Raw genomic sequence first — 8,229 nt, 5'->3', positions numbered from 1 at the left:
ACTGGCTGCTCTGGGGGCCAGGTAGGACACAGAGGCAGAGCAGCTGAGCAGGCTTCCCCAAATTAGGTTTGAATGTTACTCAAATTTAAATTCAATCTCAGAAGGTGAGGATTCACTGCTGTTGAGGTCAGAGAAGGTGCCACAGTCCCTAAGTCACTGCCCCAGCACCACGTCCTCTTGAGTAGCCTGTGTGGACCACTTCGTGGACATGAGGGTCAGGACTGGGTGGCCACAGAACGCAGGTGGGTGGGGGGTAAGTCTGCCTGGGTCAGGTGCTCATAGGGTTTTGTGAGGGACACGGGACTCCTTTAGCCATGCCCAGCAAACTCAGGGCACCCAGGTGGGGTGCAGATAGGAGTGGGTGAAGGAGCTTGACCCAGGTGGTCCTAGCAGCCATGGCCCACACCTGGGGAGGACAGGCCGCCACACACTACTCACCTTTCCTGCATGAGTCATTCATCTCTTTACAGGCAGGGCATGGGACGGCCACTCTGTGGCAGAACAGCTGGACACTGGAGATGCCATGGTGGGCACCCTGACTAGGCTGGGCACCCTCTTGGAGAGGCAGCCATCTCCCCACAGCCCTGGTGTCGAGGGCAGGGATGCAGTGGGGGCCTCCTGCACTAGAGTGCCCAGCCTTGGAGCTGGACGCTAAGGATACTGTGAGCAGCTGGTGTCAGTGGACTAAACCTGCTGCACCCCCGTGATGCCCAGGAGGGAGAAACTGAGGCTCTGAGCTGGGGGACTGAAGGCAGACAACACGCTTCAGCCAAGTGGGACTGGCATCCCAGGCATTAAGGAGGCTCCCTCAGCAGCACATCCCCAAGTTTCTACAGGTTGGAGGTTGGGAACGTGGTGGGGGGGCATTGGCACAGACGGCAGCTAGTGAATAGGGATGAGCTGTGGACACTGACCCCCACCTGAGCAGTTCCTGGGCAGCACCGGGAAGCAGAAATAGCACTTGGACTGGGCTTAGGAGCGGGATCCAGACCTCTCACAGGCCACCATCTCCCCAGCTGTCCACCCCTTTTCTGGGGTGGTGGCTGTCGAGTGTCCCCACCTGCCCTCAGGCTTCCACCTCCAGTGTGATCCAGGCCAACTTGGGGCAATGAGGTAGGTCCCAAGCCTCCCTGGGTAGACTTTCTCACCTGTAAAATGGAGAGGCCTAGCATCTGCCCAGGCCTGCACCCCAGAGACCTGCTCCCTACAGGCTCTGCCTTCCCCACCTGACTGCTGCCCCCTCACCAAGGCCCCTCATGCTAGGAGTGTGGAATAACTTTCACGAAGACAGACCCTCTCAAATCACATCTGTCAGGAGGAATGCACTTGCCAGCCATGTGTATGTGGGTGGAGATGGAGAGGGAGAAGAGGGGACCTTCCTGTGCTCAGTTCTTAAAGTCATGTGTCACCTCGCTCCCCAGGCTGACTGCTGCCAGGTGCTTCAGGGAAGCTCTCGAGGCTGACCCTGGGGTCCAGGGCTCACCTCCCAGGGATGGCCAGAGCACCCACTTGCTCCGGAGGGGAACAGGGAGTAGATACTTTCCACTCCATGGTGTTTTCAGGCACCCGAGGCAACTAACTGGTGACCCCTTTCTTCCTGGGGCCTATTATTTTTTCCCTGTGAACAAGCATTCTCTTTCTTCAGTTTGTTCCCCCTTCCTGAGATCTGGACACCTCCTTTTTGCACAAATAGGTTGTTTGGAAACACTCAGCATGGTTCTGAGATTTCAAAGTTACGGCCAGCAGCCAAACACAACATAGTTTTCTGAGTATAACGGTAAAGCCTGGGCACTGAAGTGCAGGGAAATTAGGAGCACACATAGAGATTTTAAAAAACACAGCTACTGCGTGGGAAAGAGGACTGGGAACTGGGAACATTACTGCCTAATTTCTCTCCGTTCAGAAGGATCTTCACATGGACACGAATGAGCATGTAGCTCGGAAACCTGATTTTCCACTCCGTGTTATAGCCTGAGTATGCCTTCCTCACAGTCTCAAAGGCTGCGTGACACTCTGTCCTGTAACTGGGATCATTTATTTGCTCCCTCTCTTTCCTGTCGTGCTGCTGTGACAAACATGGTGAACAGGAAATGTGGCACCACAGGCGGGGGTAAACCACCTTGGGCTGCACTCAAATTCACTGTAGGGGCATTGCATTTTGGCTCAAAAGAGAAGCTGCTTCCTTCCACTGTTTCAGCCCTAGAGGAAGCCCCAGGGGGCCCTCCCTGATTCAGGGAGAATTTACATTCACAGTCCTCACTGAACACAGGAGCAACTGAGACCCAGAAAGGGGAGTATCTGCCCTGCACAAAGCGAATCAGTGGAGAGATGTGGACTGGAGGAGTCCCCAAGGAGTTTGGGTCTGAGCCACAGTAGGGCTGGTAGAGGAACCCAGAACCTGTGTCCCAGAAATGCACCCTGAAGGGTTCTGTCCTGGCATCCGAGACCTCCTCCTTTTGGGCCTCCTCCTGCTGGCCAGAAGCTGCTGGACTGTCCCAGAAACACTGAGGACTCTGTGCCATCTACTGTCAGTCCTTGTTCCCAAACAGGCTGTCTCTTGGTTCCCACTCCCTGAAGGTGTCATCCGGGGTAGTGTTGCTCCTTGGTCCACTGGGCTTCATAGCCAAGGTCAACGGGTACCTATTATGTGACCAGGGAACTCCTGGGTGTACACGCAGACACACACACAGATGCCTAGTTCGGGGTCTCCAAGCCTAAGGACTCCTCTTTGGGACCTACTACTAGTAGAATCTACTTTCCTGATGCCCAGGTCTATGAATTTTAGTGCCTGTATGGGTTTGCGTGACCCCCCCCCAACGCCAAATCAGGACACGGGGCAATCTGTCACCCCCAGGAAGTTCCTTCCCACTCCTCCCCCAGCCCTGGGAATCCTTTGGTCAGCTCTCCTTGCTCTCTCTTCCCATCAGCAATGTCACATGGATGGAACAGTATGGTCTGTGACCTTCTGAGGCTGGCCTCTTTCTCTCACATGTGCCTTTGAGGCTCATCCACACTGAAGCACGGGTCAGTCGCTGCCTCCTTCTTGCTGCTGGGGTGGGGTGGGGCCCCTTTGTATGGTGGTTCCAAACTTTATTCGCTTTGTCAACATTCAGGTTGCTGAGTTTTTGCCTCTTATGAGTAGATATGGTATAGACATTTATGTTGAAGTTTTGTGTGGCGCGCGGCTTTCATTTCTCCAGGATAAATACCCAGGGAATACTGGGTCATATGTTAAGTACATAGTTGACTCCGTGAGAAGCTGCCCAGCTGTTGTCCAAAGTGGCTGCATCACTTTGCATCCCTGCCATTTACGATATGAGTTCTACTGCCGCATGTCCTCACCCTGAGTGACCAGCCCTGGAGCTCTGCCCAGGACCAGGGTCCTTCTGGGACTCGGGACTGTCAGTGCTAACATTAGGGAACTCCTGGACAAACACAGATGGCTGTTGGCCCATCCTTGCTGGGAAGATTGGTTTTATGTGCCCATTTGGTTGGGCTGAGGGGTCACAGGTAGTTGGGGTGGGGAGAGGCCATTAAATCCACTGAGGGCTGAGTAGAAGAGAAAGACAGCGGGACGGAAGGTTTTCTCTTTGAGCGGGGATCGTCCATCCGCAGACATCCACTCACACATTCCTCTGTAATTGCACGAGCCAAGGCTTACAGAAACCCTCCTTCCTTTCCTCCCTCTCTAAAGTCACGTGCTGTACGCTGCGTGTCACATGCAGAGCACATGCACGACAGTGGCTTCATAACATATCTGCTAGTGACTCCATAGCATCTTTGCTTGACTAAGTACGCTGTGATGTTCACACAATGACAAAGTCACCTACACTTGCTTCTCTCAGAACGCCTCCCTGTCATTAAGTGACATGTGACCATATGTTTTTCCCCCTTTATCTGCGGGGACGTCTCCCAAGACCACCAGGGGTGCCTGGAGCTGCGGCTAGCCCTGATCTCCACATACACTATGTTGTGTCCTACACATGGAGCCATGCAACAAAGTTTAGTTAAAAATTAGGCACAGTAAGAGATTAACAAAAACAATGGCACCGTACTGTAGTAGAAGTTCTTGGGAATGTGACCTGTCTCTAAACTCTTGCTGGACTGTGCTCACCATTCTTCCTGTGGTGATGTGATGTGTGTCTGTCCTAGTGGTTCTGTCTCTGGAGGACCATGATCCTTGCTGTCATCAGTGCTTTCTTCTGGGTGTTTTTCTCAGTGACTCCAGCCTGGGTATAGTTAGTAGCTTCTCATAATTTCAATTGCCACTTCCCTGGTAGTGGATGGTCCCGAGTTCTTGGGCTGTCTGCCTTCCCTGTCTCCTCTATGTTGAAATGTCTGTTTGAGTCTATTCTCATTTTTTTCCTTATTGAGTTGTTTCCTTACTAGTCAGTTTTGAGAGTTCTTTGTATATTCTCCATACAAATCCTGTGATGGATGTATGATTTGCTACTTTTTCCTCCAGTCTCCCCCCACTCCTCACACACTTTGGTGGTACTGGGGTTTGAAGTCAGGGTCCTGCACTCGATGGGCAGGCTTTCTACTGCTTGAGCTACACCTCCAGCCCCTTTTCCTTCCAGCCTTGAGCTTGTCTTTCTGTTCTGTGAACAGTGGAACTCTCACAAGAAAAATTTAAATGTTGATGAAGTTCAATTTATCACTGCTTTTCTTTCTTTCTTTTTTTGGTGAAATTTACCATTGTAACCATTTTTGGATGCACAATTCAGAAGCATAAATAAATGTCGTGGAACCATCAGTGTTCTTCCCAGAGCCTTTTCCTCACCCAGACAGAAGGTGTGTGTGCATTAAAGAACATCTTCTGTGTCCCCAGTCCCTGGGAGAGACTTTTTGTCTGGAAATCTACCCATTCTTCATACCATAGAAGTAGAATCACACAATCCTTGTCCTTCTGTGTCTGTTTATGTTACTAGCATGATGTTTTCAAGTTCATCCACATTGTAGCATGTATCAGAATGTCATTACCTTTTGGTTTAATTCAATTTTAATTGTTGTGAGATACAACAGTGTTCTCACCGTAACCACTTTTTAGCAGACAGTTCAGTAGTGTTTAGCTCAGTCACATTGCTGTACAAGAGTCTCCAAAACCCTTCTCATCTTGCAAAACGGAACCTCTGTTCCCATTAAATACTAACTCTTCATCCTCTTCCTCCAGACAGGGCACCTACCATTCCACTTTTTGTCTCTAGATTTTGACTACGTTGGGGACCTCATAGAAGTGGAAACTAGAGCGTCTTTTTGTGACTGGCTTATTTTACTTAGCATAATGTTGGTAAGGTTTATCCGTGCTGTAGCATGTGGAAGAATTTTCTTCCTTTTTAAGGCTGATAGATCACATTTTGTTTATCTGTCCATCTGTTAATGGACATTTGGGTTGCGTCCATCTCTGGGCTATCGTGAATAATGCTGCAAAAATTAACATGGATGTGCAAATATCTCTTGAGGTCCTGTTTTCAAAATATTTTTGGATATATATCCAGAAGTAGAATTGCTGAATCATTTGGTAATTCTGTTTTTAGGTTTTTTCTTTTCTTTTTTTGGTGGTACTGGGGTTTGAATTCAGGGCCTCATGCTTGCTATGCAGGCACTCTGCCACTTGAGCCACTCCACCAGTCCTTTTTTGTCCTGGGTATTATTGAGCCTGGGTCTCATGAATTATTTGCCCGGGCTGGCAAATAACATTCATCCTACCTGTCTCTGTCTCCTGAGTAGCTAGGATTACAGGCCTAAACCACTGACCCTCTGCTTTCAGGGGTTTTTTGTTTGTGTGCTTATTTATTGAGACAGGATCTTGCTATAAAGCCCAGACTAGCCTTGAATTTGCACAAGGTTTCCAGTTTTTCCACATGCTTGCCAACACTTATTTTATGCTGTACGTGGGGTGGGGGGAGCGCTACTGGGGTTTGAACTCAGGGCCTGCACCTTGAGCCAGTCCGCCAGCCCTTTTTTTGTGATTTTTTTTCCAAGATTTTTGATGGTAGTCATCCTAATGGGGGTGACAGGGTAAAACACTGGTTCGTTGGTTTTGTTTTTGGTTTTGGAAGGGAGCCCCACATGTGCTAAGCACTCACTTTACCACAGATCTATACTTCCAGCCCTCTCAGTGGGGTTTTCATTTGCATTTCCCCAAATGATTAGTGATATTGAGTATCTTTTATGTTCTTGTTGGACATTTGTATATTTTCTTTGAGAATTGTCTCCTCAAGTTCTTTGCTCATTTGAAATTCAGATTGTTTTATTTGTTGTTGAAGTTCTTTATATATTCTGGATATTAAGCCCTTATCAGATTATGATTTGCAAATATTTTCTCCTATTCTGTGATTCTTGTTTTACTCTCAATAGTGCCCACTGATGTGCAAAGGGTTGTAATTTTGATTCAGCTCAAAGTTCTTACTTTTTCTTTTGTCACCTGTGCTTTTGGTGTCATGTTTAAGAAGCCCACCAAGGATAAAATTGGGAGTATCACAGTTCAAGGCCAACGTGGGCAAGTGTAGCAGGAAGGAGGGCCAAAAAAAAGAAACAAGCAAGTCTGTGTTCTGATAATGCAGTAGGGGGAAGGGATGGCATAGCAGAGAGATAAAACTTAAAAAATCTAAATGTGAAGAAGGTCACATAGCACTGGGGAAAAAGTAGCCCCCAGTATATGGTAGAAAGGTTTGACCATATATGGGTTAAACCTTGCTTTTTGCTTCTGTAACTTGCTTGCAAGGGTATATAAGGTGAGACCCCTTTGCTCTTGGTGCTCAGCCTTTGGATGTGAATCCACTGAGCTGCTGCTGGCATGCTAATAAATATTGCTTCACGAAAAGCCTTGGTGTCCCATGTCTCTGTTCGAGATTCCCATAACATGTATGGGGGCTCATCCAAGATTTGGAAAAGTTGTTTTCCAAATCTTTGTCACCAGGACTCAACATCCCTGGCTTGTCGGGACAGTGTCCTGCCAGGTGCCAGTGGACCTGTTGGTCTGATGGAGGATTGCCTCTCCCAGCACACCAGAGAGCAAGTCTTGGTTGCATAAAGGAACCTGGAGAAGGCTTGGGAACCAATTGGGAGCCCCATCCATCAGACTGGTAAGAACCTGGATTCAAACAATAGGCATGCCTTTGGGAGGCAGAAGGGGAGCCTGATCACCTCCCAGAGACCCCCGAGTAACCCTGTCTGGGGTGAAACTGGGTCTCTCAGGTTTAGGGAATGGGGCAAAAGTGTGTGAGACACCTCTGGGAATTAGGGAGGTTGAGCACCTACTGGGTTTCCTCATTAGCAAGATAGACCAGGATGAGAAACAACACAAGTAAAAAGAAAGCACTTTGGGTAAAATGCAAAAAACCTCCAGTAGTGGGAGAGGGTTGAGCTTTTCCTGGGAAAGAGCCACAACCGAAGTTAAGGGATAGATAACAAAAATTCATTTCCAAAGAGGGAGACTCACAAGAGAACAGATGCCTCATCCACCATTCACCGGATAGACGTCTGGGTATAATTTAAAAGTTTTTGGTTTTTTGTGGTGGGGAGTGCACTCTAATTTTGTGTGTGTCAATTTGTTTAAAGCATTGGGCAAAATTTAATTTGCTCCTGGAATTCCAGCTCATCTTATGTGCACTTAAATTGACATTTTTTTCTGGCATACTTACTTTATAAAACTTTTGTATGTGTAAGCATCTTCAAAATGGTTCTGAAACTGTTGTTATAAGGTTAATGTGATATTCAAGGTATCAAAAAACCAGGGTGTTTGTTTTAAAGATCTCTGTTATAAAGCGCTTAAGCTTTTTACATAGGAATATGTAAACATCTTGAGGATGGTTCCTGTAGAGTCAATGTAAAAACTGTTACTCTGTTCTACTGCTACTTTTAAGAAAACCAGTTTTGAAACTTATTTCAGTCAGGTCTCTGGATGCAGGCATTCAGGGGTTAACACTCTGGCTTAGACCAAAGGAGAAAAAAAAAAGAAAGAAAGAAAAGGGGGTCCACAGCCTGAAGCAGGAATCTTAAAATTAAAAATGACCTTATCCTGTTTCATTCTGTTGTAAATAAAATCTGGGATTTAATTCTCTCTTATAATACCTGGGTCTATTAACAAATGGGCTTTCTTTTTTTTTTTTTAATTTTTTAATTTTTTATTTTTTTCATTTTTCTTTTATTATTCATATGTGCATACAAGGCTTGGTTCATTTCTCCCCCCTGCCCCCACCCCCTCCCTTACCACCCACTCCACCC

Source organism: Castor canadensis, chromosome 4 (assembly GCF_047511655.1).
Source record: "Castor canadensis chromosome 4, mCasCan1.hap1v2, whole genome shotgun sequence".
Lineage (NCBI taxonomy): Eukaryota > Metazoa > Chordata > Mammalia > Rodentia > Castoridae > Castor > Castor canadensis.
The sequence above is the reverse complement of the archived record's forward strand: the minus strand, read 5'-3'. Positions refer to the sequence as shown.